This window comes from Convolutriloba macropyga, chromosome 10 (assembly GCF_964194025.1).
Source record: "Convolutriloba macropyga chromosome 10, txConMacr16.3, whole genome shotgun sequence".
NCBI lineage: Eukaryota > Metazoa > Xenacoelomorpha > Acoela > Convolutidae > Convolutriloba > Convolutriloba macropyga.
Window position 1 is genome coordinate 57,039,712 of NC_134477.1, and position 9,164 is coordinate 57,048,875.

Consider the following 9,164-nt stretch of genomic DNA (forward strand, 5'->3'; position numbering starts at 1 on the left):
AAGAGGTTCACCAGGGCAGAGGAAAAGTCGGAAGAATATGCAAGATAAATGGTGAAAAGTTGTTTTTTCTTCACCGCAAACTTCGTACATAATTTTGCGGTGAATTGCTGTGAGTACGGTGAAATTATGATACTTCACAGCTAGAAGAAGCGGTGGACTTACAAATTCACTGCACATTCACTTCATTTGGACATTCACTTCATTTCACCACTAATTTAAGTAATTTCACCACTAAATTATGTAATTTCACCACTAAATTATATAATTTCACCACTTAATATTGCTGTGAAATTACATATTTTAGCGTTGAATTGTGGTGAATTTTTCTAAGTTCACCGCTTACTCTAGCGGTGAAATTGCATAATTTCACCGCAATCACCGCATTTCACCGCAAAACTGTATACCAAAAATTGCGGTGAAAAAAAAAACAACATTTCACAGGTTAAAGCAAAAATTTTTGAGACATTTAGAATAGTTGCGTAATCATTGAGAAATTATTTTATCGCACCCATATTGAATACCTGTTCTCTTAATTACTAATCCAGATTTTCATTAAAATTTGGTTTCTGTTATGATAGTGACACTGACTTTAAAAAAAGATTTCGATGAGAGAGTGGTTAGAAGGTTTGCGATGCCAGAGCTAAACATTTTGGTATACTTTTGCTTAGAAAGACGCCATTTTTCTCATAAATTGCACGCCAGGGTCAGCTTTATTATTTGTTCAGACATAGTAGCATAATTCTTCCTAGCAATGCACTGAATGTTGAGGAAGGTTTGCAGCCGTGTTCTGAACATGAATAGTTTCAGCGAATTTCAGCGCATATTACAATAAAAAATTTCAATCAATTTTCAGCCGCCGTTCTTAAACTACTCTAACAACAAACAATTTTTTTAATAAAAAGCACGTTTAGCACATTTTCTATATGCAGACTTCTCTTATCTGCATGTCTTATGTCCAAATCAACTCCCTCTAAGCAGGTACCTTGAAGCCTTTTATGACAATGATTACCATGAAGCACATTATGTGCCACTCTCACTTGAGTTCTGCGCAGAAACCCCTCAAACCTTCAGCAAAAATGCATCAAATTCTTAGAAGAAGTTTGCCGGCATATCAAAAACCTGGAAAAATAGCAAATTCTGCATGTTTCAAATTGAGTTCTCTAGGAAATTCTCCACCGTTCTTACAAACATTCATCGCCTGGAAAAAAAGACAATCGCTGGAATTTTGCATAAATCTTGACATAAACTTAAAATCTCGTTGAAAAACTTAACATTCAGCGTCATCTTATCGGCACAACTTCAGCACAACTTATTTAGAGCACAATTTTCAGAAAAGATCAACTTATTTGTTCAAAGTCACAGAAAACTACGTAAATGTCACAGCACTGCAAAATACTCAGAAACCAGCGCTCTTGAACAATGGTTTTTCTATTAGGAGCGGATTGAAAATGTACATAGAACGCTCGGATTTGATAAAGGAGAAGTGCTGGAAAATCTGATTTTCTTCTTAGAGAACTTTGAAAAAAAATAGACAATAGGAACGCAAAATTCAACTTAAATATTTTCTGAAACAAAAGCCAAATCATAGTAACCTTGAATTATTTCCGAAGTAAAAGCAATTTCTAAGGTTAAAACTGTAAGATAACAAAACAGAAGTAATTTAAAAACTGTTGAATGAAAAAAAATTGATTCGGATAAAGTATCATTTCTAGATCTGCCTTAAAGTATTACCCAATTATTAAAAAAATTAGAGCAATTAAACTTAAATAAAATGCTATTGCAGAAGGAACTATATTAGCAGATTAAGGAGAAGGTACTTGAAAAATGATACCAGATTTCTATGGGCTTCAACTGATCAGATTTTTCAGAGCCGAGACCCTTGGCAAACCGAAAGATTTCGGCCCAGAACAGCGGCAATGCAGTGATACAACTGCAGGGAGTTTGGTCATCTGTCCAATCAATGTCCCCAAAAAGGATCAAAACAACCGTGCTTTTCTGGTATAATGCGGATGGCTGGCCTATTGTTCAGAGCGTTCTACAACGAACAAATGAACAAGGATAAAAAAGCACCGTCGGCAGCAGTTTTCGGGCTGAAGACGGTTCCGAAAGATTGTTCCGAAAAATAATGGTCCGGAGACTGCATAAGTTAGTGAATAATGGAAGCCAGGTAAAAAGTCTACCAGAAAAAAAACATATTTGCGGTAAGAAAAACGGACAAAACTGGCTTTCTCGGGCATCAATGATCTTTTCGAAATACACTGCCTTCTCACAAGAGGGAACAATGCTCGACACCATGTTTAAAGTCAAAGCCGACTTCTTGAACACAGACGTACCAATGATACTTGGAATTCAAGTGATGAAGGAGAACCAAGTGTCATGCAATTTGCACACTAAGGAGTTTATGATTGAGATTGAGACCTATCTTGTGCAATTATGATCTGCCTACAATCCGGAAGGTCCAAGACAGTACATCTTTATGAGACGGAAGTAGAAGCCGATTCTGAGCTAAATGTGAAGCAAGTGCAGTAAAACAACAGAGCTCTTCAATTCCGCATACACATCTAATTCAAACTTGCGGCCAGGATTTGGAGCAGATATTTAGTATATATAATATTAAAGCCAGAAACCTATGATAAAAGAAAACTGCGGAGAAGGTTCAGAGGCGTTTTTGAGAAAAAAACAACCAACGTGGTCAAACACAGTTGATGCAACATTAATTTAACACATGTGCTACATCACTCATCAGACTGGTCCCATAGACTTGCATCTTGCAACATCACAGTAGTTAAGACAGAGAAAAGACATTTAAGCAACAATCATTATCCGATCATCAAACAGCCAGTACGTTGCGTCTATCGTTCTGGTTAGCTTGGTGGAGAGGAGAAACTAAATGCGGTAATGGCATCAGAAGAGCTAACAAAAAAGCAAGATAGACAACTTCCCAGTTCAAAAAGGATGGGCGAGATGGTTGAAAATTTACATGGGGCCACACTTCTCTCCAACGTGGACTTAACTTCTGGATACTAGCAGATTCCGTGGCCTAGACCGCTATGCCACAATCTGGATTTGCTTTTTTTCTCTCTTTTGCTTCACCCAACCAACAGTTTGGTGTTTTTACTTGACTTTGCAGAAAGTGTAGGACAGAGCGATTCAATCACCACATTCCATACTCCGGAAATCCTGGACGCTTTTTCTCGATAGTTTAAACCGGAAAAATGTGTCACGTAAATTTAGATTAGAAGGGAACCCTGAAGGCATTTTTATCGGCACTCAGGGATGTGCCTACACTCGCCGTAACGCCACTAATCAAAGAAAAGCTAGACAGTGTACATCATCAAATCATTCAGGAGAACAAAATCAGAACATTAAATTGATGATAGCAAAGCAATACTGCATACAAAGAAAGAGTTGATCGTTATGGTTGGTTTTTCATAAGGGTGTTGTACAGTTAACCTATTGGCTGTCTGGATACCAAAAAGATGTACAAATCCAGAGAACAGCGAAAACAATTATACAAATCATTAGATGGTCATCACGATTATAAAAAAACATACAAAATTTGATGATAGACTTAACTTAGCTGACAGAATCAGTATCAAAAAGAAAGGCTAGATTAAGTAATTGTACCAACGATTGGTGATGAGGCTATCTATTAATTGTTGTTTTTTTTATATCTTAATTTTATTTTTGCTTCCATTGTGCAGCATTGATGGTGTAATGCAATTAAGCTCAATTATTTAAACAAGTGTGGGGGTTAAGGGAGGGGAAAAGCTAATTGAAACGTTTTTTGAACCATGACAAAATTATATTTGATCTTAAATTATTTTCAAAAAACCGATTGCTTTGATCAGAACTAAACAAAGTAACCAAACAGAAATAATTTGAACTGATGGGTAATTTGAAAGTTTGAATAAGTAAAAACAGAATCAGATAAAGGTTCCTACGGAACTGCCCTTAAATGTTCAAACTCCAAATAAAACAATTTGTGTCCAATTATGGGACCAACAATAACAAAGTTTCAAATAAACTTCCGCAATTTTTTCCGTAAAAATCTCAGTCCCTATATAACTTTATACTCAGCGAAACTTGGACTAAAATGAGATAACCTGGAATAGATTAGGAGTAAATATCCAGCTAGCTTTTGGAATGATTTTGGAAATTTATTCGGATTATAACTAGTGCACTGAGAAGAGACGAGTGAAGAAACCGATCTCGTTGACTTCTATTTTCAGAGAACTTATTTTGAATTTAGTGCATCCGGTTAGCTACAATTTGAAGCTAATTAATGTTAAAAGTAGCAACCGATTATCTAACTGAGACTTCCTCTCGGTTTCTAGGAGACGAAAACTTGCTATTTGTAAAATGGACTCAACGTTCAGTGGTTGGCTTTATTAGCAATCTCTAACCAGTTGTCTGAAACACTTAGGAGATTAGTATCGACTAGTAATAGGTGATTCATTATTAGTTATTTTATTTTATTAGGTGAACAGTTTACCTATTCGGTAATTTGAAGTCGCATGTCTTCCGGTGACCTAAATCTTTAAGTACAGCTTCAGTCAGCTAGATAGAAAATAGTTTTGTGATTGTAAACATTACAATCAAGCAATCAGTAAGTTGGAACATAAAGCTGGAAGACAGCAGGGACGGCTGTGGAAATCACCAAGATGGCTTATTCCTCAGAGTATTAGCTGGCCTTGATCCATCCAGTAGATGAATGTGAAGCCTCTCTATAGGTTGGCATGACTACTCCTAGAAGTTTTTGCAAGCTAGGTTAACTCATGTACAGTGGACGGGTGAACCAAGCAGACCCTCCATGTCTGCAGTAGCCCTCAGTACCTGATAGGCAAGGTTTAGCGTTCTTTTTAATTGGTTTAATACTCGGATACACAGATAAGCTCTTCACGTCACCTCCATTCTTATTTTAATTATATTGGTTGATCAAGTTTCTAAAAGTTGAATTTTCAAGCAGGTTTTCCAAGAAGACTTGTGGAAATCTGAACATCATAGTCCCCCATCTTATATATTCAAAGACTATGTAGACAAAAATATGTCGTGAAGATTAAAATAAAATTTATGGAAAATGGCATAACTGTAGAAGAATGTAGGACGAACATTTAGGAAAAAATAATCAATGTTGGGCTACAGCGCAAGAAAAAAAGGTAAGACAAAAGCGTAAGTTTCGGATAAAATGGGAATTTTTTGACAAAATATAGGAAAAATGCTGACAGCCAAAGAGAAAAATGAAAACAACAATCGTCAGCAGAAAAATATTACAAGTTGTTCCGTCAAATTTGCAATGTAACGCTGTGTTTGCTTGAGGAAGCTCAAAATTTTCAAGTTTCTTCACTCATGTTAATTACTTGTACCAACAATTGGTGATGAGGCTATCTATTAATTGTTGTTTTTTTATATCTTAATTTTATTTTTGCTTCCATTGTGCAGCATTGGTGGTGTAATGCAATTAAGCTCAATTATTTAAACAAGTGTGGGGTTAAGGGAAGGGAAAGGCTAATTGAAACGTTTTGTGAGCCATGACAAAATTAAATTTGACCTTAAATTATTTTCAAAAAACCGATTGCTTTGATCAGAACTAAACAAAGTAACAAACAGAAATATTTTGAACTGATGGAAAAGTTTGAATAAGTAAAAACAGAATCAGATAAAGATTCACTTCCGGAACTGCCCTTAAATGCTCAAGCTCCAAACAAAATAATTTGTGTCCAATTATGGGACCAAAAACAACAAAGTTTCCAATAAAGTTCCGCAATTTTTTCCTTAAAAATCTCAGTCCCCAAATAACTTTATACTCAGCGAAACTTGGACTAAAATGAAATAACCTGGAATAGAATAGGAGTATATATCCAGCTAGCTTTTGGAATGATTTTGGAAATTTATTCGGATATTAACTAGTGCACTGAGAAGAGACGAGTGACGAAACCGATCTGGTTGACTTCTATTCTCAGAGAAATTATTTTGAAATTAGTGCATCCGGTTAGCTACTATTTGAAGCTAATTAATGTTAAATATATCAACCATTTATCTAACTGAGACTTCCTCTCGATTTCTAGGAGACTAAAACTTGCTATTTGTAAAATGGACTCCACGTTCAGTGGTTGGCTTTATTAGCAACCCCTAACCAGTTGTGAGAAACACTTAGGAGATTAGTATCGACTAGTAATAGGTGATTCATTATTAGTTATTTTATTTTATTAGGTGAACAGTTTACCTATTCGGTAATTTGAAGTCGCATGTCTTCCGGTGACCTAAATCTTTATGTACAGCTTCAGTCAGCTAGATAGAAAATAGTTTTGTGATTGTAAACATTACAATCAAGCAATCAGTAAGTTGGAACATAAAGCTGGAAGACAGCAGAGACGGCTGTGGAAATCACCAAGATGCCTTATTCCTCAGAGTATTAGCTGGCCTTGATCCTTCCGGTAGATGAATGTGAAGCCTCTCTCTATAGATTGGCATGACTACTCCTAGAAGTCTTTGCAAGCTAGGTTAACTCATGTACAGTGGACGGGTGAACCAAGCAGACCCTCCATGTCTGCAGTAGCCCTCAGTTCCTGATAGGCAAGGTTTAGCGTTCTTTTTAATTGGTTTAATACTCGGATACACAGATAAGCTCTTCACGTCACCTCCATTCTTATTTTAATTATATTGGTTGATCAAGTTTCTAAAAGTTGAATTTTCAAGCAGGTTTTCCAAGAAGACTTGTGGAAATCTGAACATCATAGTCCCCCATCTTATATATTCAAAGACTATGTAGACAAAAATATGTCGTGAAGATTAAAATAAATTTTATGGAAAATGGCATAACTGTAGAAGAATGTAGGACGAACATTTAGGAAAAAATAATCAAAGTTGGGCTACAGCGCAAGAAAAAAGGGTAAGACAAAAGCGTAAGTTTCGGATAAAATGGGAAATTTTTGACAAAATATAGGAAAAATGCTGACAGCCAATGAGAAAAATGAAAACAACAATATTCAGCAGAAAAAAATTTCAAGTTGTTCCGTCAAATTTGCAATGTAACGCTGTGTTTGCTTGAGAAAGCTCAAAGTTTTCAAGTTTCTTCACTCATGTATTGCATTGTCAACGTAATTTAAAATACTTTAATTATCAAAACGAGATGAGTTTGAGGTTTATTGAGAACTGAGATTTTAGGTTACACATTGTTTTCGGCGCAATGCTCATATTGGTGCCGGAATTCCCATTCTCGCAATAGAGTATGTTTATGTAGAGAATTGAGAAACTCATCTTCTAAACGGAACTTCTTTGTTTTTGCAAGGAAAAAATGTTCTTATAATGTCATTTCTAAGAACTAGGAATTTGGTATGAAATGCAAAACCTCGGTATGAAAACATTTTTTTCCTAGCCAGAAGAATTTTAGACCGCATTTGCTAAATCTGACCGATTGCTCAAATATCTTAATACCCTGCGCTCTATGTTTTTGCGAGTCTAGTGATACTATCCAAGGTTCTCTATGGTTGAAAAGGTATTTGTGAGGGTCTGTTATCAGTTGGTATTTTTTGAACCTAAAACTGAGTGGAAATTGGAAAGACAGGAACTGCTACCTAGTACCAAAAAAGATATCCAATATGGAGTAACCATAAGCGTCTGTTACTTTGGTTGATTTTCACTAAAAACAAGCGATACAACAAACAACTCTATTGCTATGTTTTCTGTAAAAATTGAAAATTTTTGAAAAACTCTTTCTGTTTTTTTTCCGTCTGATGCAGATAAAGAAAGTTCAGGGAGATTAAGTTTCGTTTCCAGAGAAAAAATAAAAAAATCTATTTTTTGACGAATACCAATTGTCAAATATATACGCACAAATGGTTTAATTGCTTACTTTTTGGAGTAGCCACAAAAAACATTTTACAACCCGAGTGTTTTATAAGTATTGTATCAATAAATCCCTATATGTACCCAAAAACTATGGCAGCAGGTGAATGAAGCATTTTTATCGGAAAGCACGAACCTGGAAAAGTACACAAGAAAAAAGATTGAAATCTTAATGTCGTCAAAATTGTCTGCAAATTATTTTAGCAGCAATTAAGCAAAAGATACGTAAAGTTCAACGATTCAAAAATTTTAATTTGTGGCGTTTTAATTGATGTACTTTTCTTCGTTTTTTTTTTGCTATTTTCTTTCCCAATTTCTCTTTTTGTTTTAGAAAATTAACAAATTGTTTTAGCAAAAAATTTCTTTAAAAAAATCAAATACAAAAGTTTTTGATCACCCAAATTTGATTAAATAAGATCCCAGGTTGAGACGAAAAGTGGTATTTCCAGACAGTCTTAGATAGAAATTGTCAATGTGCAGACCGTCCTCTATTGAAACATGTAAAATCCAGACTCAGGTGATCAGCAGATTTTCGTGCGTTCATGTTCAAACTTTCGTTTATTCAAGTCCAGAGTTTTCCTCATTCAAATTCAGACAAACTGCAACAACTACAGACAACTTATATAGTTGAAATTATCGTTTTAAAGAGCTTTGTCTAACATAAAAAATATTGCAACATATTTTCGTGTAATTATGATTTAATATGTTGTGTGATATATAATTTTGTTTTTTTTTCTAATCAACTTCAGCTACTTTCTAAAACCCAAGTGGTAAAGTTTTAAAGACAACGCGAAAACCTGAGTACAATTATTTTCTCATTTTTCATTTTGCCATTTATTTTCAATGCAAGTGATCTGCGGCTTTCTGCCTTGAAGGCTGCCACTGGAGTGAGCACTGTGGAGTAATAATTCTGTAACCCATCTGATGGCTTTTATTTTTTTTTAACAAGGCTGAAAAATTTAATGATTTCATATCCAGAATTTCAAGCGTTCATATTCAGATTTTTGCGCCTGTGTTTGTTGTTTCCAGACAACGTAATTTTGAACCCACGACAAAGCCATCGTGATTTTATACTCCGTCTGGAAACACGTGATTCAGTCCGTGACCTCAGTCTGAGGTCAATTTGTCACACACCGATTAACAGTTTGGAGTTCTCGTAGTAACTTGACATTCGGACGTTACTGTTCGATAGCTTTTGATAGTTTTCGAAAGAAACTAGTCTCTGCAAGAATTAAATTGCAAAACCAGCTCTTGACTTTTATGCATTCATCTAAGCTGATAAATTACACTGATAAAATATAAAAATATTCTTTTAA